This window comes from Nerophis ophidion, linkage group LG07, assembly GCF_033978795.1.
Source record: "Nerophis ophidion isolate RoL-2023_Sa linkage group LG07, RoL_Noph_v1.0, whole genome shotgun sequence".
Lineage (NCBI taxonomy): Eukaryota > Metazoa > Chordata > Actinopteri > Syngnathiformes > Syngnathidae > Nerophis > Nerophis ophidion.
In genome coordinates, this window is record NC_084617.1 from 3,358,567 (window position 1) to 3,385,930 (window position 27,364).

A 27,364-nucleotide genomic window follows, 5' to 3' on the forward strand; every position below is an offset into this window, starting at 1 on the left:
CGAACACGTGTGGGCTGGACTGAAAATGTCATTTCCCCCTCCACCGGTCCAGTGAGGCGCTCCACGGGGAGTCTTGAATGAGGTGAGCATGCATCCCAAAACAGAGAGGCGGGATCACCGAGTCCCTCCCTCGGTTTTGGGGGTTTTAATGAAATATCAGCTCTCGGAGGTTTGCATCATTGAGATGGATCTCTGTGATGTCGTCAAAGCCCGTTCCCCTCAGATTTTAATACCGTATTTCCTTGAATTGCCGCCGGGGAGCTAATTCATTTAAAACCTCTTCTCACTCTCAAACTGGTTTCGCAGAATAATTAGCCCGTGCTTAGCATTACCGCCGGGTCAAACTGCCCATCCATCCATTTTCTACCGCTTATTCCCTTTCGGGGTCGCGGGGGGCGCTGGCGCCTATCTCAGCTACAATCGGGCGGAAGGCAGGGTACACCCTGGACAAGTCGCCACCTCATCGCAGGGCCAACACAGATAGACAGACAACATTCACACTCACATTCACACACTAGGGACCATTTAGTGTTGCCAATCAACCTATCCCCAGATGCATGTCTTTGGAGGTGGGAGGGGCCTATCCCCAGGTGCATGTCTTTGGAGGTGGGAGGGGCCTATCCCCAGGTGCATGTCTTTGGAGGTGGGAGGAAGCCGGAGTACCCGGAGGGAACCCACACATTCACGGGGAGAACATGCAAACTCCACACAGAAAGATCCCGAGCCTGGATTTGAACCCAGGACTGCAGGAACTTCGTATTGTGAGGCAGACGCACTAACCCCTCTGCCACCGTGAAGCCCCGGGTCAAACTGGTTTTGCAAAATATTATTTTTATTAGCACATGACTAGAATTCCCGCTTTGTGGACTTGGAGAAGGCATTGGACCGTGTCCCTCGGGAAGTCCTGTGGGGAGTGCTCAGAGAGTATGGGGTATCGGACTGTCTTATTGTGGCGGTCCGCTCCCTCTATGATCAGTGCCAGAGCTTGGTCCGCATTTCCAGTGAGGGTTGGACTCCGCCAAGGCCGTCCTTTGTCACCCATTCTGTTCATAACTTTTATGGACAGAATTTCTAGGCGCAGTCAAGGCGTTGAGGGGTTCCGGTTTGGTGACCGCAGGATTAGGTCTCTGCTTTTTGCAGATGATGTGGTCCTGATGGCTTCATCTGACCGGGATCTTCAGCTCTCGCTGGATCGGTTCGCAGCCGAGTGTGAAACGGACGGAATGAGAATCAGCACCTCCAAGTCCGAGTCCATGGTTCTCGCCCGGAAAAGGGTGGAGTGCCATCTCCGGGTTGCGGAGGAGACCCTGCCCCAAGTGGAGGAGTTCAAGTACCTCGGAGTCTTGTTCACGAGTGGGGGAAGAGTGGATGGTGAGATCGACAGGCGGATCGGTGCGGCGTCTTCAGTAATGCGGACGTTGTACCGATCCGTTGTGGTGAAGAAGGAGCTGAGCCGGAAGGCAAAGCTCTCAATTTACCGGTCGATCTACGTTCCCATCCTCACCTATGGTCATGAGGATGGGATCACGGGCACCCTATCTCTAAGTCTCTCCCTTAGAGATAGGGTGAGAAGCTCTGTCATCCGGGAGGAACTCAAAGTAAAACCGCTGCTCCTTCACATGGAGAGGAGCCAGATGAGGTGGTTCGGGCATCTGGTCAGGATGCCACCCGAACGCCTCCCTAGGGAGGTGTTTAGGGCACGTCCAACCGGTAGGAGGCCACGGGGAAGACCCAGGACACGTTGGGAAGACTATGTCTCCCGGCTGGCCTGGGAACGCCTCGGGATCCCCCGGGAAGAGCTAGACGAAGTGGCTGGGGAGAGGGAAGTCTGGGTTTCCCAGCTTAGGCTGTTGCCCCCGCGACCCGACCTCGGATAAGCGGAAGAAGATGGATGGATGGATGGATGGATAGAATTCCCGCCGGGTCAAACTCGTTTCGCCCAATAATTAGCACATGCCTAGAATTTCCACAGGGTCAAACTCGTCACGTCACGAGTGACACTTCACCTGTCATCATTTTCAAAATGGAGGAGGCTGGTTTCAATCATTTGAAATCGCATTAAGGGAAGAAGATTAAGAGCTATTTAGTAGGATTTAAGGTCCAAGCTATTGAATATGCTAAAAAGAACAGTAAGCAGCTATGTTGTATTAATATACCGTAGCTGCGTGTGTCAAATATGAGTCATTAAATGACTCCCGCCTCCTGGTGGTAGAGCGCGCTAGTGATCCTTCTTGCCACTACTCGGCTGCAGAAGAAGTGACAACAAGCAGCAAGAGTTTATTTTTTCCTCTCGCTTGCACTTTTAACATGGAGGATTACATATCTAAAAAAAAACTGTTTTCTAAACGAAGCAGGAGGTAATAAAGGAAGATCTCCATCGAGACAGAGAGACTTTTAAAACTGAAGAAAGATAAGGAAGACTTCTATAAACAAGTTATCGATGCTTTTGATCAGAAGGAGCTGCGCACGGACTTCATTTATAAGTAAAGGTAAGACCATAATAACGTGTTTTTTTTATTAAATGTGCTTTTCATGATGGTATCCTTACATCACACTCAAATTTATAAGCGCAGGCCTAAATGTACCGCGTGCCTTTTGTGATGTAACATTATTCGGTATTAGGAAGGGACCTTTATTTTGAAGGCGAGTTGCTCCTTCCTCTGGTTTCCGGAAGTCTGCGTGTGACAGTCTGTCGCTGACTTGTTTACACACGAGACTTATTTAAGTGATTCAGCGCTCAAAGTTTGTTGTTTCTTCCACGAAGTGCCTTGGAAACATTGTCTGTAAGTCTTGTGTCTGTTTTTATGAGTAACATGAAGACGTTGTGTGTGCGTTTAAATGTAAAAAAAATAGCACTGTGTGAAGATAGCTTGTTTTAGCTTGTTGCTACTTAGCATTTAGCTTCTTAGCTCGCTAGCTCACTCCTCTAAAGTAGGATGCAATGTTTGTGTCTCTACTCTTCAGTATATAATGTATATTATCCTGTGTTGTTTACAAGCATTCTATATGTAAATCTCATTCATGTGTGGCTTTGAGCATTAGGACTATTTACATACATTTATGAGCACTGTTTACATGCTATTGTATGGGCTGTGTGTGTATGTGTGAAAACATGTTATGCAGCAAAAATGTATGGACATGTTGTTACTTAGTAGTGCAGGGGTGCCCATTACGTCAATCGCGATCTACCAGTCGATCTCGAGCCAGGCTTTTAAAAAAAATAGACCTAAAAATGAGTGATCATCAATCTTCACCAAGACGTCACTTAAATGACATTCACGGTACCGGAGGGTCTTGTGAGATGGCGCTGGCTGCTGCAAGATCATTATTATGAAAATATGACTGAGAGGAAGGCGAGAAACACTTTTTATTTCAACAGACTCTCGCGCCGTACCTTCCGTCAAAACTCTAAAGGCCGACTGCACATTTCCTATCTTCACAATAAAAGCCCTGCTTCATGCTGCCTGCGCTAACTAAATACAGAGTCTCGGAAAACTGGCGTGCACAAGCGATCCCTCGGAAAGCTGGCGTGCACATCACTTGTGCACGCCAGCTTTCTTATTTTGTTAGCGCAGGCAGCATGAAGCAGGGCTTTTATTGTGAAGATAGGAAATGTGCAGTCGGCCTTTAGAGTTTTGACGGAAGGGACGGCGCGAAAGTCTGTTGAAATAAAAAGTGTTTCTCGCCTTCCTCTCTGTCATTTTTTCATAATAATGAACTGGCAGCAGCCAGCGTCATCTCACAAGACCCTCGGGTGCCGCGAATGTCAATCAAGCAAGCTACGGAATTTGCCGCCAATGTTTTTCTTGTAAAGTGTATGGAAGCTGGATGAATTAGATGCCAAAAACCAACCACTTTCATGTGGTATTGTACAGAAAGGACAACTTTTTTTGTCCTCCATTTGAAAATGTGGGCGTTATCATCATTACTGTCTGATTCCAATCAATGCAAGTCATCAGAATCAGGTAATACACCAACTTATATTCTTGTCTTTGTGAAAGAAAGACATCTATATGTGTTACAAATGCTTGTATTATCATTAAACACATTTAACTTGTTTACAAAAATGTCTCTTTCATAAATAAATTAATATAAATGATATCTATAAATGAGGTAGATCCCCTTGAGTTGGTCAATTGAAAAGTAGCTCGCCTGCAGAAAAAGTGTGGGCACCCCTGATGTAAAGATTTAAAAACAAACGGCAATGTTTTAAAATCAATTCTAAAATGAACAGGGAGCCAGTGCAAACTCTGAAGAATCGGGGTTATATGCTGGCGTTTCCTGGCCCCTGTTAAAAGTCCTGCTGCCGCGTTCTGGACTAACTGCAACCGGGAGAGAGCTTTTTGGCTAATGCCAGCATAAAGTGCATTGCAGTAGTCCAGGCCACTTGAAATAAAAGCATGCACGACTTGTTCAAAAAGGTTAAAAGATAAAAAACGGTTTAACCTTTACTAGAAGACGAAGGGGATAAAAACACAATTTTAAAACGCCATTGACTTGTTTGTCTAGTTTAAAATCGCTGTCTATAGGAAATACGTTATGATAAAACAGCCATGTCTTGCTCGATCAGCCCACGCGTGGAAGAAGACACTAACTTACCGCGCTACTGAACATTGGCAAAGCTCCAGAATTGGTTTGAAGATGTGTAGCAAAGCCTGCATCTGTTGTTGTTTTGTCCAGTGACCCGCCCGAAGCAATAAACTGTGATAAATGGACGCCACAAAGCACGGCATGTCCGCCTGCAACAAGAACGTGGTCGTTTTCGTGTTAAATACATGGATTTTGTGAAAACTACTCAACTAATAATAAGACTAATAGACTTTCTGGAGGAAGACGGGCCAAGGAACAACTCCACCAGAGGTGCTGAGCCAGGACTTTGTTTGTTTACTTTTGCCGACATTACATTTTCCTTAATTTCCCAGTGAATAATGCATGAATCTTAATTCTTCTGGAGAAGTCAGGCGCATGCGGGAAAAGTGTATTTATCAAGGTTTACGGTTTGGTGCTGAACCAGATTACAAGTGTTGGACAAAGAAAAAAAAAAAAAAGAAAGCATGTGGACTGTGAAGCTGCACTGTATGACTACCTCACCACAATCCCATCTGTGTGTTTATTTACCAAGGCAAAATACACACAGACATATATATATATGTATATATATATATATGTAGGTGTGGTAAAAATCACAAGACTACTTCATCTCTACAGAACTGTTTCATGAGGGGTTCCCTCAATCATCAGGAGATTTTAATATATATATATATATATATAATGTGTGTGTATATATATATATATATATATATATATATATATATATATATATATAAACACTCAATGTGTTTTCTTTTAATTCCATGACTATTTACATCAAAACTATGAATGAACACATGTGGAGTTATGTACTTAACTAACAAAAAAGGTGAAATAAGGGACGGCGTGGCGCAGTGGGAAAGTGGCTGTGCGCAACCCGAGGGTCACTGGTTCAAATCCCACCTAGAACCAACCTCGTCACGTCCGTTGTGTCCTGAGCAAGACACTTCACCCTTGCTCCTGATGGGTGCTGGTTGGCGCCTTGCATGGCAGCTCCCTCCATCAGTGTGTGAATGTGTGTGTGAATGGGTAAATGTGGAAGTAGTGTCAAAGCGCTTTGAGTACCTTGAAGGTAGAAAAGCGCTATACAAGTACAACCCATTTATCATTTAACCCATTTAAATAACGGAAAACATGTTTTATACTCAAGTTTCTTCAAAATAGCCACTTTGCTGTGATTACTGCTCTGCACACACTTGGCATTCCCTCCATTAGCTTCAAGAGGTAGTCACCTGAAATGGTTTTCACTTCACAGGTGTCATAGTTTTGATGCCTTCAGTGACAATCTACAATGTAAATAGTTGTCAATACATGGACTTGGTGGTTTGTTTTTCAGGACTGCAAAGGAAAGTTGGCGCGGGCAAGACATGAATGTAAGTACATATTTATCAATAACACTAACAAACTGTCACGTGTGGGTCGCATTTTAATGCGGGATCGTTCCTCCAACGCAAACATAGACAGTCCGGACAACAACGTAAAGGTAGGAATGATTTAATAACAAAACACTGGTCCAAAAACAGATGAAAAGAAACATGTGGCGAAAGCACAGAAGCTAATGCTAACACTAGCACAGGATCAGGTAACAAGAAATCTAGTAATTACCAACGAAACAGTTGCATACCGCAAACAAGGGACCAAGACCGACTGACGGGACAAGGCAGGCTTAAATAAGAAAGTAATTAACAAAACCCGCAGCAGGTGAAATTAATGTTACCATGGTGACCAAGCTCACAAGGTACACAAACAACAAAGGGAGTCCAAACTAACAGAAAATAACTAAACTAAACATGATCCAGACTACGGATCATGACACAAACTACAAAAAAGGAAGCAAACAAAAGGCGCGCACAACGGCGGAGAACAAACTTGACTAATGAAAATAAAAGACTAGCACAAAGGCAATTAACTATGAACACGAAACAAAAACACTTACTGTGGCGTGGCATGAAGCATGAAGTATAATAAACAGGAATCGAATAGGTAGCAGAGGTAGAATGGATGGATAGATAGCTAGGATAATGTAACCAGGACGAACAAAAGAAACAGACTGGCTTAAATAGATTATAGTTGGTACAAAATGCGGCAGCTAGACTTTTGACAAGAACAAGAAAGTTTGATCACATTACGCATGTACTGTATATACCTTTATATACATATATACATACATATATACCTATACTGTATATACCTTTATATACATATATACATACATATATACCTCTACTGTATATACCTTTATATACATATATACATACATATATACCTCTACTGTATATACCTTTATATACATATATACATACATATATACCTGTACTGGCTCACCTGCACTGGCTTCCTGTGCACTTAAGATGTGACTTTAAGGTTTTACTACTTACGTATAAAATACTACACGGTCTAGCTCCATCCTTTCTTGCCAATTGTATTGTACCATATGTCCCGGCAAGAAATCTGCCTTCAAAGGACTCCGGCTTATTAGTGATTCCTAAAGCCCAAAAAAAGTCTGCTGGCTATAGAGAGTTTTCCGTTCGGGCTCCAGTACTCTGGAATGCCTTCCCGGTAACAGTTCGAGATGCTACCTCAGTAGAAGCATTTAAGTCTCACCTTAAAACTCATCTGTATACTCTAGCCTTTAAATAGACCTCCTTTTTAGACCAGTTGATCTGCCGCTTCTTTTCTTTTTTCTCCTATGTCCCCCCCTTCCCTTGCGGAAGGGGTCCGGTCTGATGACCATGGATGAAGTACTGGCTGTCCAGAGTCGAGACCCAGGATGGACCGCTCGCCTGTGTATCGGTTGGGGACATCTCTACGCTGCTGATCCGCCTCCGCTTGGGATGGTTTCCTGTGGACGGGACTCTCGCTGCTGTCTTGGATCCGCTTTGAACTGAACTCTCGCGGCTGTGTTGGAGCCACTATGGATTGAACTTTCACAGTATCATGTTAAACCCGCTCGACATCCATTGCTTTCAGTCCCCTAGATGGGGGGGGGGGGGGGGGGGTTCCCACATCTGAGGTCCTCTCCAAGGTTTCTCATAGTCAGCATTGTCACTGGCGTCCCACTGAATGTGAATTCTCCCTGCCCACTGGGTGTGAGTTTTCCTTGCCCTTTTGTGGGTTCTTCCGAGGATGTCGTAGTCGTAATGATTTGTGCAGTCCTTTGAGACATTTGTGATTTGGGGCTATATAAATAAACATGGATTGACATGATCAGTGAAAACAGGTGCGTGACTCAACACGTGAAATTAATGGGTTGCTATGGTGAGAAAACAAACAAAAGTGCACAAAGAGTCCGAAACAAAACCGAACATGACTAAAACAAAACATGATCACACAGACATGACAAACTCATTGAATTAAAAGGTGTGTCCAAAGTTTTGACCCGTACTGTGTGTGTATATATATATATATATATATATATATATATATATATATATATATATATGTATATATATACATATATATATAGATGGCATTGTGCACGTTAGAAGCTGAGCCCATTAGCCATCATGAACAAGGACGTGTTCATACAAAAGGGAAAAAAAAGCTCCATACAAAAATGTCCCCGTCGCTTGCAAAGAGACAAAAGTCTGCTTTATTATTATTTTAAAGAGCTTGTGCCGTAATCATGTATAAGAGGCTAATCTGAGTACAGTGTGTAGATGTGATACACCGCAACGTTTCCAGCTCCCAAGTGATGTATCATAACAATAATCACTGTCGGGCCTGGGAATGAAGGTGTTTCTTTCACAAGGTGGTGGTGGGGGGGTGGAGAGTGTGGTAATTATGAAGCCGTGATGCCTAGCGAGAGCATTATCAGCTTAAAGTAGTCCACCATTGAGGCTCGATTCCCTGAGAAAAAGAAGACGAGGGCCAGAGGAGGGAAGCTTGCCTTCCATTGTTGTTGCATTCCACAGACAGGGAAGCGGGGTACAAAAGAGCTGCAATATAATAACAGAACACACTTGGGGAAAAAAAGAGCAGCTACTCTGAGAATATATATCTGACAAAGTGCAAAATAGAAATAAAAGGATGAGCAATGGGAATGTTTGTAACCTTTTACTTCAGTACTACTATCAGGTTCAAACAGCCATGACGTCTACTAAACAAGACAAGAAGCAAGGAAATAAACAGAAACAGAATTTAATTCGGCTCAATTGGAGGAGAGACGCCCGGACAGTGTCTCAGCACGCTCCGGCAAAAGATTGTAGTGAAGTGAGGTGAATTATATTTATATAGCGCTTTTCTCTAGTGACTCAAAGCGCTTTACATAGTGAAACCCAATATCTAAGTTACATTTGAACCAGTGTGGGTGGCACTGGGAGCAGGTGGGTAAAGTGTCTTGCCCAAGGACACAACGGCATTGACTAGGATGGCGGAAGCGGGAATCGAACCTGCAACCCTCAAGTTGCTGGCACGGCCGCTCTACCAACCGAGCTAAAACCGCCTCCTCCTTTATTTGGACTTTCTCTGACCACATGTCAACAGCTGCTTCCAAAGGGACGGGGGCGTAAACAGTTCACAGAAAAAGTGGTAAAACAGTTTAAAGAAGAGGTCGTAAAAGAGTTCAAAAAGAGTCCGGTCCTGCTTCCTCTTCGCTTTTGTAGTTCTTGGGTCAGACAATATATATCTGTTGGTCACAACACATCAGGGGTGTCCAAACTTTATCCACTGAGGGCCGCACACTGAATAATCAAAGCAAGCGGGGCCATTTTGATATTTTTTATTTTAAAAAACAATACAATATATGTATAAAAAATATACATTTTGGCCTCGACTCAGGCTTGATCTCAGGGACCCCAAAGGGTTTTGGTCTAAAAATTATTAAGAATGTGTCATTATTCAGTATTATTTTTTTATTATTATTCAAGTTTTAAATCCCTAGATCAACATTAGGTCTATCTGTCAATACAACTTTATTAAAGATTTAAGTTGTATGCTCTTTTTGTCACACAAAATTACGTTTTTTATGGAAAAATCACAAAATATGCAATATTTTCACCCAATATTTTTTCAAGTGGAATATTTGAGATTATATAATAATTGAAGCATTAAAAAGGTCAATAACTAATAACACCATTGATTTTAATTCATTATTATTTTTTGAGAAATGACACTTACAAAAAAAATCACACTAAAAATATTGGCGATCCAAACGGGTTCTACTTATTAAAGTGTTGGAAAATAAATTACACATTTTTTTACTGTTTACTTTTAAAACAATAATCTCAACTTCAGATCTATCAGTCAATTATAAGTTTTATTGTTGTTTATGTTTTTTGTTTGTTCATTTTAGGCCCTTATTTAAAAAAATGTTTAGTTTTTTATATGGCAAACACAAAATATGCTACATTTTCCCCCCAAAAATATGTAAAAGTGGAAAATTTTACGTGATGTAATTGGAGCCTTGAATAGGTCAATAATTCAAAATGACATTGATTTTGATTCATTATTATTGTTTAAAGAAAGAAACAGCCTGCATGGCAGCTTTGTGTTATTAGAGTAAACATTGCAATATTTTCTTGTTACATTTCACCCGTTTGCTCTTTTAAATCACTTTTTACGTTTTAAAAATGTTTCAATCGTAATTTTTAAAATGTGCCGGGGAAATGTTAAAAAATTACCCGCGGGCCACTCTTTGGACACCCCTGCAATATAATAAAGAAACAGTGACAACTTCATGTTGCTTCCCCCCCTACACGGTGGAGTTTTACCAGCCTTCTTGTTGTCAAAGACAGCTTTTGGTCTTCTCGCTGGGAACTTATTTCAACACAAACTTAGAAACAATTATTCTAACAACTAGCCAACTGAAACATGTATTGTGGTGTGTTTGCAGATGGAAAAGAGCTCCTCAAGGAGCGCTACAAATGAACGTGGGTACGCTTTAAAGTAGTCAGCGTACAGCTTGTATAGCAATGAGCTACGCTTCGTGCTGACAGTCAAGCCTGGTTGAGAAACGATTGGACATAAAAAGTGGCTTTGGTGCGATCAAAGTTGCTCACACGGTCAATAAGGTGGGAACTATGTTAGACATGTCAACTCAATATGTGTTATATTTATGCACGAGAACATTGTGTTGTAAACCGTGAGGTGTGTGTGTCAAAATCATGTTGTTTTTACAAATGAGGACATATGTGAACAAGAGCATGTATTGTCTATGAGTTATGATGTAAAGGAGAGGTGTCATTGAAAGGGCATTTCGTGAATTATTTAAAAACAGCAGGGATGGATCTACACCTGACATCCACTGTAATGATGCAGAGTACAAGAGCGTATCTAGTCGATACTACTATGATTACATTTTATCGTCACAAAATATTTATTTCTTTAAAATGTATATCATGTTTATAAACTCAGGAAATATACTTCCTTGAGGTCTTTGAATATGACCTATGTATGACAGTGCAACTACTTGGTATCGGATTGATACCTAAATTTGTGGTACCATCCAAAACGATTGTAAAGTATCAAGGAAGAATTATGGTGTCGGGCTGGTTTTTCAAGAGTTGGGCTTGGCCCCTTAGTTCCAGTGAAAGGAAACATTTTTGGACAATTCTATGCTCCCAACTTGGTTGGAACAGTTTGGTGCAGGCCCTTTCCTTTTCCAACATGAATGTGCACCAGTGCACAAAGCAAGGTCCATAAAGAAATGGATGACAGAGTTTGGTGCGGATGAACTTGACTGGCCTGCACAGAGTCCTGACCTGACCCCGATTAGAACACTTTTGGGATGAATTAGAACGGAGACTGCGACCCAGGCCTTCTCGGCCAACATCAGTCTGTGACCTTACCAATGCGCTTTTGGAAGAATGGTGGAAAATGGCTATAAACACTCTCGGCAACCTTGTGGACAGCCTTCCCAGAAGAGTTGAAGCTGTATTAGCTGCAAAAGGTATCCTATTGAACCCTATGGGTTAGGAATGGGATGGCACTTCAAGTTCGTATGTGAGTCAAGGCCGGTGGCTAAATGCGTTTGTTTATTGATTTTTAAACGCTCCAGAAAATAACCCTTAGTGTACACGGTTGATGTGTTTCAATGCCCAGTAGTGTCTAGATGTGTTTCTGTATAGGATTTCTCCAGCAATGTTCATGTGGGGACATTAATGATGGTATTTTGAAGTTGGACATCACTAAAGGCCTGACTTCACATTATATTGTTCTTTGAAAAGATACAATCAAAAATGTTGTGTTTATTACCGTGCGATTGAAACATGTATTTTTGTAAAACACAACAAAGAGGATAAGAAAAAAAATAAAAATGGTGTTTCTCTGATGAAAACATAATTTGGAGATAGATGTTGTGTTATTATGCCATCAGCCTACTACATTTACCTATTTGTTCAGCAATTTCACTCCCCTTCTTTTTGAATCACTGGACCGAATGAAAACATGGAGTTTTATTCCCAAAAAAAAGGTGACTAAGTTCACTTTTAAGAAAATCAGTGGGAGACAAAACTCACAGGCTCAATTTTCACAAACACCACACTTTGCTCACTAAGTGCGTTTGTCAGCTTTTTGCACGTTTCCCTTCATTACCTCACATTTGAAAGGTGCAGTTGGACAACAGTTGTTTCACACGACTCGCGCTTGCACAAACTCAAATAAAACGTTAAGTTTTTTTTCTCGAACCAGTGAAGATGTTTAAAAAAAATGGAAGTTAGACTGAGCCTTTAATAGTTTTTCCGGGCTTATAACTTAATCCTACATGACACGTTCTGGACTGAAGTGTGAAGCTTAGGGAGGAATTTGAATGGCTTTATCAGAGGCTTTTTGCCGCAAACAAGTCGCATCCACTCCACAGGAGCACCCACTCTGCCACCCCGCCTGCAGCCCACTTGAAATATGCACAGCTCGTACGAAGGACTCAGGAGTGTGTGTGTCCGCATGAAGTTGAAAATAAATGTGTGTGAAAGGGTGAATGTGACGTATCGTGTATAGCTCTTTAGGTATCATTCCAGCCATAGTAAAGTGCGATATCAGGTTCAGACACTGATGACATCTATTAAACAGACAAGAAGCAAGGAATCATGCAGAGACAGAGGTCAATTTAGCTCAATGAGGAGAACGCATGGTGCTGAACACTTAGTCACAGTCTCGCCCTACGCTCTAACGTTCAGCTCCCGAGTCCCTCTATTTATTCAGGAGTTCCATAGTCAACATCACTGAGGCCGCCTCTAAAAGGAGTGGTCACATATATTATGCAAAGCAGGTCCAGCATGGGCTGGGGGCCTTGTGATTTCGCCTTTTCCCCGCTTTGTCTGCGTGTTGTCGTCTTGTCTTCGTTGAGGTCCTTGAAGTCCTTGGCTGTTAGCGGGCTAAAACAAAGATAACATCTGTGGCTCAGTCCAACCCTCAGACAAGAAGTTTTGTCCTTGCACGGATTAGAAAAAGTCTAACTTGAGCACAATAGCTAATAACTAAAACAACAGACTTTAAGCATACTAAAGTTAGTGTGATAATATATACATAATTATTCTAACACCAAGCACTGACAAGACAGTCTCTTCCAGGTTTACAATAATGTTTATTTTTCAATAAATCGTCTCTTCTGTCTACTTTTCAGCTATCGTTTACTACAAATTAAGCACATGAATGGTTTCTCTCGCTCGTGCTTCCACTCCCGACTGCTGCCTTTTAACAGAGCGACAGGTGATTAGATAAACAGGCCCAGGTGAGCCATCCATGCACCTGTCGCTGATCTCGTAGCCGGTCTTGGCACACCCCGCTTCGCTGCAGGTCTGCAGGCCACGCCCCCTCTCCACATGCAGTTACTTATTGTATATAAAAATCATCCAAACTCAAAATATAGCAACAAGGTTCAAAGTTTACAATATGAATTACAGTAGAACGTAGGGTTGTATGGTATACCGGTACTAGTATAATACTAGTATAATATCGCGGTTTTAGTATAGTATCGCAGTACTAATAAATCAAAAATGGTACTAGAATCTGTTTGAAAAGTACCGATTTGCCATATTTATTCATTTTTTTACAGGCATAACGGTGCATCGTCCTCACATTGCAAGTTTTACGAGCAGGGGAGCATGTTCGGCAGCGCACGCACACGGAGTACTTACAAGCAGACACGGTGTGTAGACAGAAAAAGGGAGACTGGGCGCATTTTGGTGTAAAAAGTAAAGATAAAGGTGAAGTTATAACACTGAAACGCCGTCAGGAAGAGGTGCTTTAGTGAAGTGAAGTGAATTATATTTATATGGCGCTTTTTCTCTAGTGACTCAAAGCGCTTTACATAGTGAAACCCAGTATCTAAATAACATTTAAGCCGTGTGGGTGGCACTGGGAGCAGGTGGGTAAAGTGTCTTGCCCATGGACACAACGGCAGTGACTAGGATGGCAGAAGCGGGGATCGAACCTGGAACGGCCACTCTACCAACCGAGCTATACCGCCCTCTAAGACATGGCTAGCTAGTTCAATCAATCAATCAATGTTTACTTATATAGCCCTAAATCACTAGTGTCTCAAAGGGCTGCACAAACCACTACGACATCCTCGGGCAAGGAAAACTCACACCCAGTGGGACATCGGTGACAATAATGACTATGAGAACGTGATACTGTGATACTGATGACTATGAGAACATATGAGAACATGATACTGTGAAAGATCAATCCATAATGGATCCAACACAGTCGCGAGAGTCCAGTCCAAAGCGGATCCAACACAGCAGCGAGAGTCCCGTTCACAGCGGAGCCAGCAGGAAACCATCCCAAGCGGAGGCTGATCAGCAGCGCAGAGATGTCCCCAGCCGATACACAGGCGAGCACAGGCGAGTTAGCGGCTAATGTCCATGTTTTAGCTACTTCTAAATCACCAATCCTTGTCTCCGTGGCGACAAATAAAGTGTCTTACAAGTAGCATTATCACTGGGGGACGAGGAATAGCTAAATATGCTTCACTACATACCATAGGAGGATACAAATGGCATGGGTGGATCTACACCTGACATCCACTGCAATGATACCAAGTGTATACCAAGAACCCGGGCTCTGTGGTCGCCAGCCGCATCGGCGTTCAACGCATCACCGCCGCCTGACTCAGCGTGCCGCCAACTCTGCCATCCAGCCTCCCGTGACTGGAACTTTTTCTTTTTTAGGGGTGGTACTGTTACGTACCTGTCACAATGTTATGTTTTCTCAGTTCGTGTTTAATTTCTATGCAGTGCTCTTGTTTGTGGTTCCTTTTTCCCTGAGAGCTCTTTCCCCTCACCTGCCGCTGATTGTCAGCCTACCCACTCAAGGTACATGGTAGTGGTTGTCAGTCAGCCGGCTTCTAGAAATGCCTGCATCGCCCTTTTCGTCAGGGCCGGGGGTATTGTTTCCGTTACTGACATCTGTAATCGTATTTAAATGGCGCAGAGCAGTGCTGCTGGCAAGTTGCAAGCATTTCTGTAAAAAAATAAAATAAAATAAATGACACAGCACTATTAGCATTGCAGTGCTTTGTAATTTTTGGGGCGGCGGTGATGTATTACCTTTTTAGGGCGATTTCTGTTAGCGCTCCGGTCTAATTAGCTACCTAATTCATCTCACTTGCCATGTTGTTCCAGTGACGCCTCCATGGAGGCATGAGCAGGCGACATAGGAGGAGATGCGGTCCTGGTCAAAAGTGTACATACACTTATAAGCAGGGGCGGCTCTAGGCATGCTTATATGAGGGGGCAGTCAGAAATGTGAAGGGGGGCATCACCATTTTGTCCACTAAAGACGCCGAGATCATTATCCATGCGTTTGTTACGTCTCGTCTCGATTACTGTAACGTATTATTTTCGGGTCTCCCAATGTCTAGCATTAAAAGATTACAGTTGGTACAAAATGCGGCTGCTAGACTTTTGACAAGAACAAGAAAGTTTGATCATATTACGCCTGTACTGGCTCACCTGCACTGGCTTCCTGTGCACTTAAGATGTGACTTTAAGGTTTTACTACTTACGTATAAAATACTACACGGTCTAGCTCCAGCCTATCTTGCCGATTGTATTGTACCATATGTCCCGGCAAGAAATCTGCGTTCAAAAGACTCCGGCTTATTAGTGATTCCTAGAGCTCAAAAAAAGTCTGCGGGCTATAGAGCGTTTTCCGTTCGGGCTCCAGTACTCTGGAATGCCCTCCCGGTAACAGTTCGAGATGCTACCTCAGTAGAAGCATTTAAGTCTCATCTTAAAACTCATCTGTATACTCTAGCCTTTAAATAGACCTCCTTTTTAGACCAGTTGATCTGCCGCTTCTTTTCTTTCTCCTATGTCCCCCCCTCCCTTGTGGAGGGGGTCCGGTCCGATGACCATGGATGAAGTACTGACTGTCCAGAGTCGAGACCCAGGATGGACCGCTCGTCGGGACCCAGGATGGACCGCTCGCCTGTATCGGTTGGGGACATCTCTACGCTGCTGATCCGCTTGAGATGGTTTCCTGTGGACGGGACTCTCACTGCTGTCTTGGAGCCACTATGGATTGAACTTTCACAGTATCATGTTAGACCCGCTCGACATCCATTGCTTTCGGTCCCCTAGAGGGGGGGGGGTTGCCCACATCTGAGGTCCTCTCCAAGGTTTCTCATAGTCAGCATTGTCGCTGGCGTCCCACTGAATGTGAATTCTCCCTGCCCACTGGGTGTGAGTTTTCCTTGCCCTTTTGTGGGTTCTTCCGAGGATGTTGTAGTCGTAATGATTTGTGCAGTCCTTTGAGACATTTGTGATTTGGGGCTATATAAATAAACATTGATTGATTGATGATTGATTGATGTGTACACATCATGCTCCAGCACTTTTTTCTTCTGTGCTTATAGTAACGATGAAATGGGTCTCTAGCTATGTGTCCAACCCCAACCTGGAGTAGTGGATTGCATTTTGTCAGGCCTCTACCTGCAGACCTGCCCAACTTGGGTGTCCCACCTGAAAACTAAACTCCTGCTGGTGTAGCTCGTACGGTCACTGAGGCACGCAAACCCCCTGACCACAATAAGGTGGCAATCCCTCAGGGGGGGAAACGGAAAAATAAAAATAAATGAATAAAATAAAATAAAACATCCTTCATCCAGATTTTATCAACCAACAACATAACATTTATCCTAACTGCATGGCCTAACTCTCAAATAAATTTGGACCCAAAGTAGGACTTTACACACTACAGTCAATATTTACAAAACTGAAAGGTGGTCTGATGAATAATTATTAAAAATAATCTCAAACTAATTTATAAAACAGAACGTGGGCACAAAATTCATTCACTCCAATGTATGTGTGTTGCCCACTTGCTTGTAAATTGATGAAAACGGCAGTGTTTTTGTTTTTAGGTGTCTTGGTCATATCAAATCAATCAATGTTTATTTATATAGCCCCAAATCACAAATGTCTCAAAGGACTGCACAAATCATTACGACTACAACATCCTCGGAAGAACCCACAAAAGGGCAAGGAAAACTCACACCCAGTGGGCAGGGAGAATTCACATTCAGTGGGACGCCAGTGACAATGCTGACTATGAGAAACCTTGGAGAGGACCTCAGATGTGGGCAACCCCCCCCGCCCCCTCTAGGGGACCGAAAGCAATGGATGTGGAGCGGGTCTAACATGATACTGTGAAAGTTCAATCCATAGTGGCTCCAACACAGCCGCGAGAGTTCAGTTCAAAGCGGATCCAAGACAGCAACGAGAGTCCCGTCCACAGGAAACCATCTCAAGCGGAGGCGGATCAGCAGCGTAGAGATGTCCCCAACCGATACACAGGCGAGCGGTCCATCCTGGGTCTCGACTCTGGACAGCCAGTACTTCATCCATGGTCATCGGACCGGAAACCCTCCACAAGGGAGGGGGGGACATAGGAGAAAAAAGAAAAGAAGCGGCAGATTAACTGGTCTAAAAAGGAGGTCTATTTGAAGGCTAGAGTATACAGATGAGTTTTAAGGTGAGACTTAAATGCTTCTACTGAGGTAGCATCTCGAACTGTTACCGGGAGGGCATTCCAGAGTACGGAAAATGAAACTTATAATTAGTTTATTACAAAATGTAGATTGAAACATTAAAGGTTGACTATGTAGAATTACAAGAAAAACAACAGAAAAAGAATTCCAGCAGTCGATTGCCAGACCGTTGCTAGGTAAAACGGGCCATTGCTAGGGACTCCGCTCTGAACGGAGGACAGCAGAGGAGGCCTGCTAAGCAGGATATATACCTTATGTTTAATTTTTACCCTCATTAACAGCATCATAAAGGACTTGTAGCTTGTTACAGGGACAGTGGAGGCTCTCTGCCTTCCAAACCACTGCTGCTCAGAGCCTCCGCCATCACTGCTCTCGTCAAGTTGTAAAAAAAAAAGGAACTCCGTAGCACCGAAAGTCCACGACGATAAACGTGTTTATGACAGATAAGACTACACAAATACACCCATCCTAACAAGTGTATGATAAATGTAGACAACTTTTCCTTTTCTTTTACTTTCATACTGCAACAGTGATCGGATGTTTACTGAGGGCTGAGGGGTGTGTGTGTGCTGCGCAGCCTGTGGAATGTTGAATACACGCACAGCGGAGGGAGGAATGAGAGGGAAGCCGACACTACTATATCGTGTGTGTCCCTTTTTCGGCGGATTTTTCCGCTAGTGCAGATAATTTTGTCAACTTGTAATGTAGTAATTTTGTGAGTTTATTACAATTTGCTTTCTCAAATTTTGATTTGAGGGGGCAAGACATTTATTTAAGGGGGCTCTGCCCCCTCTTGCCCCTGCGTAGAGCCGGCCATGTTCCCGACCCCTGCTCTAGCAGGTTTGAGTCTTTTATTTTTCAACAAAGGCAGTCTTTTGCGCCGTCGTCGCTCCCACGGCTCGCTCCTCCGTGTCTCGCTTTCCGTCTCTCGCTCTCCTGTCCACTCTTTAATCTCTCGTGTCTTCTTCTCCTTCCTTGATCTCTCCTCCTTCTCCCCTTTTATACATCATAAGGAGAAATGTTAATTGTTTGCCGGTGCGCGATCCATGCACCTGAATTAGATTGCGGCGGCGGCATAGCTCAGTTGGTAGAGCGGCCGTGCCAGCAACTTGAGGGTTGAAGGTTCGATCCCCGCTTCCGCCATCCTAGTCACTGCCGTTGTGTCCTTGGGCAAGACACTTTACCCACCTGCTCCCAGTGCCACCCACACTGGTTTAAATGTAACTTATATATTGGGTTTCACTATGTAATGTGCTTTGAGTCACTAGAGAAAAAGCCCTATCCATCCCATCCATCCATTTTCTACCGCTTATTCCCTTTTGGGGTGGCGGGGGGCGCTGGCGCCTATCTCAGCTACAATCGGCCTGGAGAAGTCACCACCTCTATATCAATCAATCAATCAATGTTTACTTATATAGCCCTAAATCACTAGTGTCTCAAAGGGCTGCACAAACCACTACCACATCCTCGGTAGGCCCACATAAGGGCAAGGAAAACTCACACCCAGTGGGACGTCGGTGACAATGATGACTATGAGAACCTTAGAGAGGAGGAAAGTAATGGATGTCGAGCGGGTCTAACATGATACTGTGAAAGTTCAATCCACAATGGATCCAACACAGTCGCGAGAGTCCAGTCCAAAGCGGATCCAACACAGCAGCGAGAGTCCCGTTCACAGCGGAGCCAGCAGGAAACCATCCCAAGCGGAGGCGGATCAGCATCGCAGAGATGTCCCCAGCCGATACACAGGCAAGCAGTACATGGCCACCGGATCGGACCGGACCCCCTCCACAAGGGAGAGTGGGACATAGAAGAAAAAGAAAAGAAACGGCAGATCAACTGGTCTAAAAAGGGAGTCTATTTAAAGGCTAGAGTATACAAATGAGTTTTAAGGTGAGACTTAAATGCTTCTACTGAGGTGGCATCTCGAACTGTTACCGGGAGGGCATTCCAGAGTACTGGAGCCCGAACGGAAAACGCTCTATAGCCCGCAGACTTTTTTTGGGCTTTGGGAATCACTAACAAGCCGGAGTCCTTTGAACGCAGATTTCTTGCCGGGACATATGGTACAATACAATCGGCAAGATAGGATGGAGCTAGACCGTGTAGTATTTTATACGTAAGTAGTAAAACCTTAAAGTCACATCTTAAGTGCACAGGAAGCCAGTGCAGGTGAGCCATTATAGGTATATATGTATGTATATATGTATATAAAGGTATATACAGTATAGGTATATATGTATGTATATATGTATATAAAGGTATATACAGTATAGGTATATATGTATGTATATATGTATATAAAGGTATATACAGTATAGGTATATATGTATGTATATATGTATATAAAGGTATATACAGTACAGGCGTAATGTGATCAAACTTTCTTGTTCTTGTCAAAAGTCTAGCAAATAAGGAACATTTTTGCTTGATTTGTTTAAGTGGGTGAAGTCGCATACTAGGTGGAAAAAAAAAAAGAGAAAACAAAAGTGGCTGTTGCCAAGTCAATACCGCCGGCCCGGAAAAAAATACTTGACGACAATGTCTCAAGTGCATCTGAGTGGAGTGTTATTATTTAGTATAAGAGAAGGAGTGTGGGAGTACTGGAGGGTGGCGCGGCGTTTACACGTCGCATTGAGGCGTGCTGTGGGGTTGTTTTTCCTTCTTTTTTTCCGGTTCCGCTAAAAGGTACGTCACACACCTACACACACAAAAGAAATGTTCACTTAAAGTGGTCCTGAGGGATCACCATTCATCCCCTTCTTCTCCCCCCTGCCTTTCAATCCCGCTTGCTCTCGCTATAGAAATCTGAGGGTGGAGTGGGGTGGATTAAATATGTCATTTTTTTACCCCTGTCTATTATATTTATTATCCACTTTTTAAAAAAATGTTGTTCGATTGCCTGCGAATCTTTCAAAGTACATCGCTATTGTTGTTATCTACAATGGCGCTCATTATGTGGCAGACCTCCGCCAAGGCTAACTCATCCTTTCTTGTACAGTTAGGACAATGGCGGCTTTTAAAACAATGACTAATGTAGACCCTATAGAGCAGGGGTGGGCAGTTAATTTTTACCGGGGGGCTGCATGAGCAACTCGAGCACTGCTGGGGGGCCACGTTGACGATATTTCAATTAAATGTTGCTTATTTTTGATATACCGTAAGATAAATAATAATCATTAGATGTAAATATAAACAGAATACAATGATTTGCAAATCCTTTTCAAGCCATATTCAGTTGAATATGCTACGAAGACAACATATTTGATGTTCAAACTGATAAACTATATTTTTTTGGGGGGCAAATAATAATTAACTTAGAATTTCATGGCTGCAACACATGCCAAAGTAGTTGGGAAAGGGCATGTTCACCACTGTATTACATCAACACTCAATAAACGTTTGGGAACTGAGGAAACTAATTGTTGAAGCTTTGAAAGTGGAATTCTTTCCCATTCTTGTTTTATGTAGAGCTTCAGTCCTTCAACAGTCCGGGGTCTCCGCTGTCCTATTTTACGCTTCCTAATGCGCCACACATTTTCCATGGGAGACAGGTCTGGACTGCAGGCGGGCACTCTTTTTTTACGAAGCCATGCTGTTGTAACACGTGCTGAATGTGGCTTGGCATTGTCTTTCTGAAATAAGCAGGGGCGTCCATGAAAAAGAAGGTGCTTAGATCGCAGCATATGACCACTCACCTGTGAATCGGTTGGGGACATCTCTGCGCTGCTGACCCGTCTCCGCTTGGGATGATCTACTGCTGGCCTCACAATGGACTAGACTCTCACTATTATGTTAGATCCACTATGGACTGGACTGTCACACTATTATGTTAGATCTACTATGGACTGGACTCTCACTTTTATGTTAGATCCACTATGGACTGGACTCTCACACTATTATGTTAGATCCACTATGGACTGGACTCTCACACTATTATGTTAGATCCACTATGGACTGGACTCACACTATTATGTTAGATCCACTATGGACTAGACTCTCGCACCATTATGTTAAATCCACTATGGACTGGACTCTCACTATTATGTTAGATCCACTAAGGACTGGACTCACACTATTATGTTAGATCCACTATGGACTGGACTCTCACACTATTATGTTAGATCCACTAAGGACTGGACTCTCTCACTATTATGTTAGATCCACTATGGACTGGACTCTCACTATTATGTTAGATCCACTATGGACTGGACTCTCACACTATTATTTTAGATCCACTATGGACTGGACTCTCACTATTATGTTAGATCCACTATGGACTGGACTCTCACTATTATGTTAGATCCACTATGGACTGGACTCTCACACTATTATGTTAGAACCACTATGGACTGGACTCTCACTATTATGTTAGATCCACTATGGACTCGACTCTCACACTATTATGTTAGATCCACTATGGACTGGACTCTCACACTATTATGCTAAACCCACTTGACAACCATTGCACCGGTCTCCCTTGTAGTCCTCTCCAAGGTTTCTCATTGTCATCCCACTGGGTTGAGTTTTTCCTTGCCCTGATGTGGGATCTGAACTGAGGATGTTGTTGTGGCTTGTGCAGCCCTTTGAGACACTTGTGATTTCAGGCTATATAAGTAAACTTTGATTGATTGTTCAATACTAGCTGCTCTTATCTTGTGAATTTATTTTTAGCCAACGCTAAACTTTGTGCGCCTAATTAGAGGAGCCTGACGTTTAGTTTTGTTTAGTTTTTTTTTGTATTCGTTGCAACTACAGGAAAGCCGTTGTTTACTTTTTACCAAGTACAGCAGTTATTTTCTGCCTCCTTAAATTCGCTTTTTGTTATTTTTCGAAAGGCAGCATCGTTCAATAATTACTTTTCCGCGGTTCACCTCAGCAACATATTTTCTTGGAAATAATTGACATTATTATGCAGCCCAACGCACAAAGATAGATGAAAACATTCTCTTTGGCGCAGCCGGCCAAACTAAGTGTGCGACACACACACACACACACACACACACACCTGACAAGCACGCTCCGTCATCAGCATGTTTAAAAAGAGAAGGTAACGCTCACCATGGATGCTTGAAGGTCTCCCCGAGTAATTGAGCAAAACATTGGCAGTGAGATTAGAAGACAGGAAGTGATAGTGCATACATTACATCAATAAACCAATCAAATGAAGTCATCTTGAAATGATCCCTTCACAATTTGACTTTGACATTTCTCCGGTGTGCTCACAGGTCAGAGAGATGTTTGCCAAACCTTCACCAGTTAAGAGAAGCACTCAGGTCTAGAGTCTGGGCTTCAGTTCCGTGTCCATCATGACAACATTTGAAGGCATGCATCAGAAGTGTGAGCACTACACCTGAGTATGTGTATGCTTGTTTTGTGCTCCTATTTTGTTTGTCATATTGCGTTTTTGTGCTTGCCACCATGTTTCAGCATTCCATGCTAAACTGACCTCCGGACCCCCTGCTTAAAGCTTCTTCTAGCTTATCTAGGGCACCCCTTTCACTTACCACCATCCTTAAATGGATATTCACTACTATTGTTATCGTAATATGTTGTTGTGAATAAATTTGAAACTTGAAAAATGAAAAAAATAATAATTAAACAAAAAAAACATAGATGAGCTTCGGCCCAGAGAAGCTGGCGGCGTTTCTGGGTGTTGTTGATACATGGGTTTGGTGTTGCATAGTAGAGTTTTAACTTGCATTTACAGATGTAGCGACGAACCGTAGTTACTGACAGTGGTTTTCTGAAGTGTTCCTGAGCCCATGTGGTGATATCCTTTACACGCTGATGTCGCTTTTTGATGCAGTACTGCCTGAGGGATCGAAGGTCCATAATATCATAGCTTATGTGCAGTGAGTTGTCCAGATTCTCTGAACCTTTTGATGATATTACGGAGCGTAGATGGTGAAATCCTCAAATTCCTTGCAAGGCTTGTTGAGAAATGTTGTTCTTAAACAATTTGTTCAGGCATTTTTTGACAAAGTGGTGACCCTCGCCTTGTCCTTGTTTGTGAATGAGTGAGCATTTCGTGGAAGCTGCTTTTATACCCAATCATGGCCCCCACCGGGTTCCAATCACTGTAGCCTGTTAACCCATGGGATGTTCCACATAAGCGTTTGATGAGCATTCCTCAACTTTCTCACTCTCTTTTTGCCACTTGTGCCAGCATTTTTGAAACACGTTGCAATGAGCTAATATTTGCAAAAAATAATGAAGTTTTGTCAGTTGGAACGGTAAATATCTTGTCCTTGGAGTCTATTCAATTGAACATAAGTTGAAAAGGATTTGCAAATCATTGTATTCTCTTTTTATTTACCATTTACACAACGTGACAACCTTATTGATTGCACGCGCTGTATTTGGATCTCAGTAGATCTGGCCCTAAAAGCGTCCGGAGTCCATGTCGGCTTGGTAGAGAGACACACAACGGAGCTGAAAAGCAAAGAGAGCGCACGGAAGGGTAGGGTCTGCTGAAAAGCAAAAAAAAAAATTTGATGACGACAACAACGAAACAAAAATAAAAACTCTCCTGTTAAAACCCACGTTCCGAGGTGTTGTGGTCACGTTGGTCCGACGCACCCTGAAGGGGAAGAAACAAACTTCCACGGTACGTATTATAGTTTCGAAGATCAAATCATGTTCCTACCTGCACGCCTTGTCCGGAGTAGTCCGTCTGCGTCCCGAGAGAACAAACCTCGCAGAAAGATGCGAACACCCCCACACGTGACAATTGTAGATCCCACATTCTATATTTCCATCGACATTTGTTTGTAATCAGTCAGTGAACCCACACGGTGATCCCATCAAGGCTGCCCTGTGGTCTCTAAAACGTCTACTGCAGTGGACGTTTTTGCTCTGCATAACATGGCTAATTGTGTCTTCCGAAATTTCCAAATCTGACAAAAAACGCACATTGTCCGGAGTAGTCCGTCTGCATCCCGAGAGAACAAACCTCGCAGAAAGACGCGAACACCCCCACACGTGACAATTGTAGGTCCCACATTCTATATTTCCATCGACATTTGTTTGTAATCAGTCAGTGAACCCACACGGTGATCCCATCAAGGCTGTCCTGTGGTCTCTAAAAGGACGGTTTTTGCTCTGCATAACATGGCTAATTGTGTCTTCCGAAATTTCCAAATCTGACCAAAAACGCACATTGTCCGGAGTAGTCCGTCTGCATCCCGAGAGAACAAACCTCGCAGAAAGATGCGAACACCCCCACACGTGACAATTGTAGATCCCACATTCTATATTTCCATCGACATTTGTTTGTAATCAGTCAGTGAACCCACACGGTGATCCCATCAAGGCTGTCCTGTGGTCTCTAAAAGGACGGTTTTTGCTCTGCATAACATGGCTAATTGTGTCTTCCGAAATTTCCAAATCTGACAAAAAACGCACATTGTCCGGAGTAGTCCGTCTGCATCCCGAGAGAACTAACCTCGCAGAAAGATGCGAACACCCCCACACGTGACAATTGTAGATCCCACATTCTATATTTCCATCGACATTTGTTTGTAATCAGTCAGTGAACCCACACGGTGATCCCATCAAGGCTGGTCTGTGGTCTCTAGCCTCCTGAGAGCTGGCGTCCACAGCAGTGGACGTTTTTGTTCTGCATAACATGGCTAATCGTGTCTTCCGAAATTTCCAAATCTGACAAAAGAACTCGACCATTACCAAGGATGCCGGTAAAAGATCAGTTCTACGGTCTAAGGATCCTGTTCAAACAGGAAGTGACTTATAAATATACTGTATTTACCGGCTAACGGCTTACATGACTTAGATTATGAGGACAGTTCAACGCCAACATATGGGCGGTAATAAAACTAATTAGCACCTGACTTCCTGTGGTAATTAGCGTGACGCAAGGCAGAGTGCAGACAGTTCATCTGCAGGATTACTCGTCGACCATAAAAGCGTAATTAGCCGTGTTGAGGGCACAGGTGATGTATTATAATCATTAATAACGGACGCCTGTCACCTGGACCGGAACTCTCGGGGTGACAAAATCCGCCTGAAACTCTTTGAAATCTTGTTGACTTTAGACTTAGTCTATTTGCTGCCATGGAGGCCAAGACCAACGAACAAAAAGCGCGCACGTGGGCGGAAAACAAACAAAAAGGCCTAGCGTGGAAACTTAATAGTTTGGTGTTTTAACCTGACACCGGGCCTTGAGTTTCACACCCGGGTTCTGGTATTTGCCAAATAACGCATCATGATGTATATCCTTATCACAAGAGGCTCAAATATATATCGCAATATAGTTTTTCCATTCCTAATGAACTAACATTGGTACTTTTTGGAAGCTTTTCTCCACACCTTAATGTGCATTTTCAAGATTTTTGTCAGAATAATTGTATCTAAGTTATCACAAAACTTTGTGTTAAAATGAGTTCCCGGCGAGAAGACAAAAGCTATCTTCGAACCTACCAAGAAAAAGGCTTCTAAAACTCCACTGTGAAGGATGGGAAGCAACATGAAGGTGGTCTGTTTATTTCAGGCGTTGTAATCCACAGAAATATTTTGCCTTGACCCAAGAACTACAAAGCGAAGAGGAAGCAGGACCAGACTCCCGTCAGGGCGGCCTTTTGTTTGAACTGTTTTACCACCTTTTCTTTGAACTTGTCAAAGTTAGTTGGTGACGAACCCCAAGATGCAGAGAAGGAGGCAGGCATGGAGTGAGAAAACATGATTTAATTTAAAACACCAAGACAAAAAACAAACAAAGGGTACGAACAAAAAGCACGCACATGGGCGGATAACAAACAAAAAGGCCTAGCATGGAAGCTAGCATGTATCAAGCAAGAAACAGAAGTCGTACTTATAATGTGAAAAAGGGAACAAAAGACAATAATCTATAAACCACTATCAAATATAGCTTACCGCAACGCTGCATTGACATGATATGATACGACACGACACGACAGGTAGCAACGACAAGAGCGACGATAATCCAGCACTGACTGGAGGAACAAAGCAGGTAAAAAAAGAGCGGGTTGATTGACACCAGGTGTGGCCAGGAGGGGAAAACAGCACACAGTGGAAAAAAACAGGAAACAGACAAAATAAGAGCACTGACTGGAACTAAAAACAGGAAATACTAAACACACAGAGGAAAAACTAAAACACAAGACAAACTGTCAGTGGCAAGCCTGACAGAACTGTTCAGTAACCAAAGGCGATGGCAGTTTACGACCCCCGCCCCTTAGAAACAGCTGTTGCCATGTAATCAGTGAAAGTCCAAATAAAAGAGGTGGCGTACAATCTTTCACCAGAGCATGCTGGGAGACCGTACAAGAGTACAGCCCAGGCGTCTCTCCTCAATCGAGCCAAATGTAATTTTGTCTTTGTTGAATTCTTTGCTTCTTGTCTTGTTTAATAGATGTCATCCGTGACAGTTTATCTGCACATTTTAAAAAAATAGGTTGCAATGGGCTTGGTTTGACCAGATTATTTGGAACAAGCACTTTGTCCATAAATGTGCATTATGCCACGGTCTGCAAACAGATTGTGTACTGAGTGAGCTACAAATATTGTTGTGTTTACTTCTCTTTGTCTTTGGCAGCAAGTAATCCTGTTATTTAACATGGCTTCCAGGGAACAGAGGCCAATAAAGCAGTGGCTGCAGAAAGCTGAAAGTCGCTGAACACTTCAAGGCCGGCCGTGCTCGGGTCCTCGTCCCTGACGGAGGACTCGGTTCTCACCACCTGCACTTTAATTAGAGATGAGACCGGCACGCAGAGAGCAGGGCAGGACAAGAGGGATGCATGCTTTATGTAAAAAAAAAAAGCCTGGCTAATTAGTGCATCTTAGTGTGCACTTAGGAGTGGG

General features: G+C 43.2%; 1 long non-coding RNA gene across 1 annotated transcript; it reads left to right on the forward strand.

Annotated features, from left to right (window-relative positions):
* The first annotated feature begins 2,668 nt into the window (after positions 1-2,668).
* LOC133555634 (uncharacterized) lies at positions 2,669-27,364 on the forward strand. The gene is made up of 4 exons (XR_009807339.1): positions 2,669-2,783; positions 5,927-5,963; positions 22,753-22,881; positions 27,131-27,364. It is a non-coding gene; the product is annotated as an uncharacterized LOC133555634 (long non-coding RNA).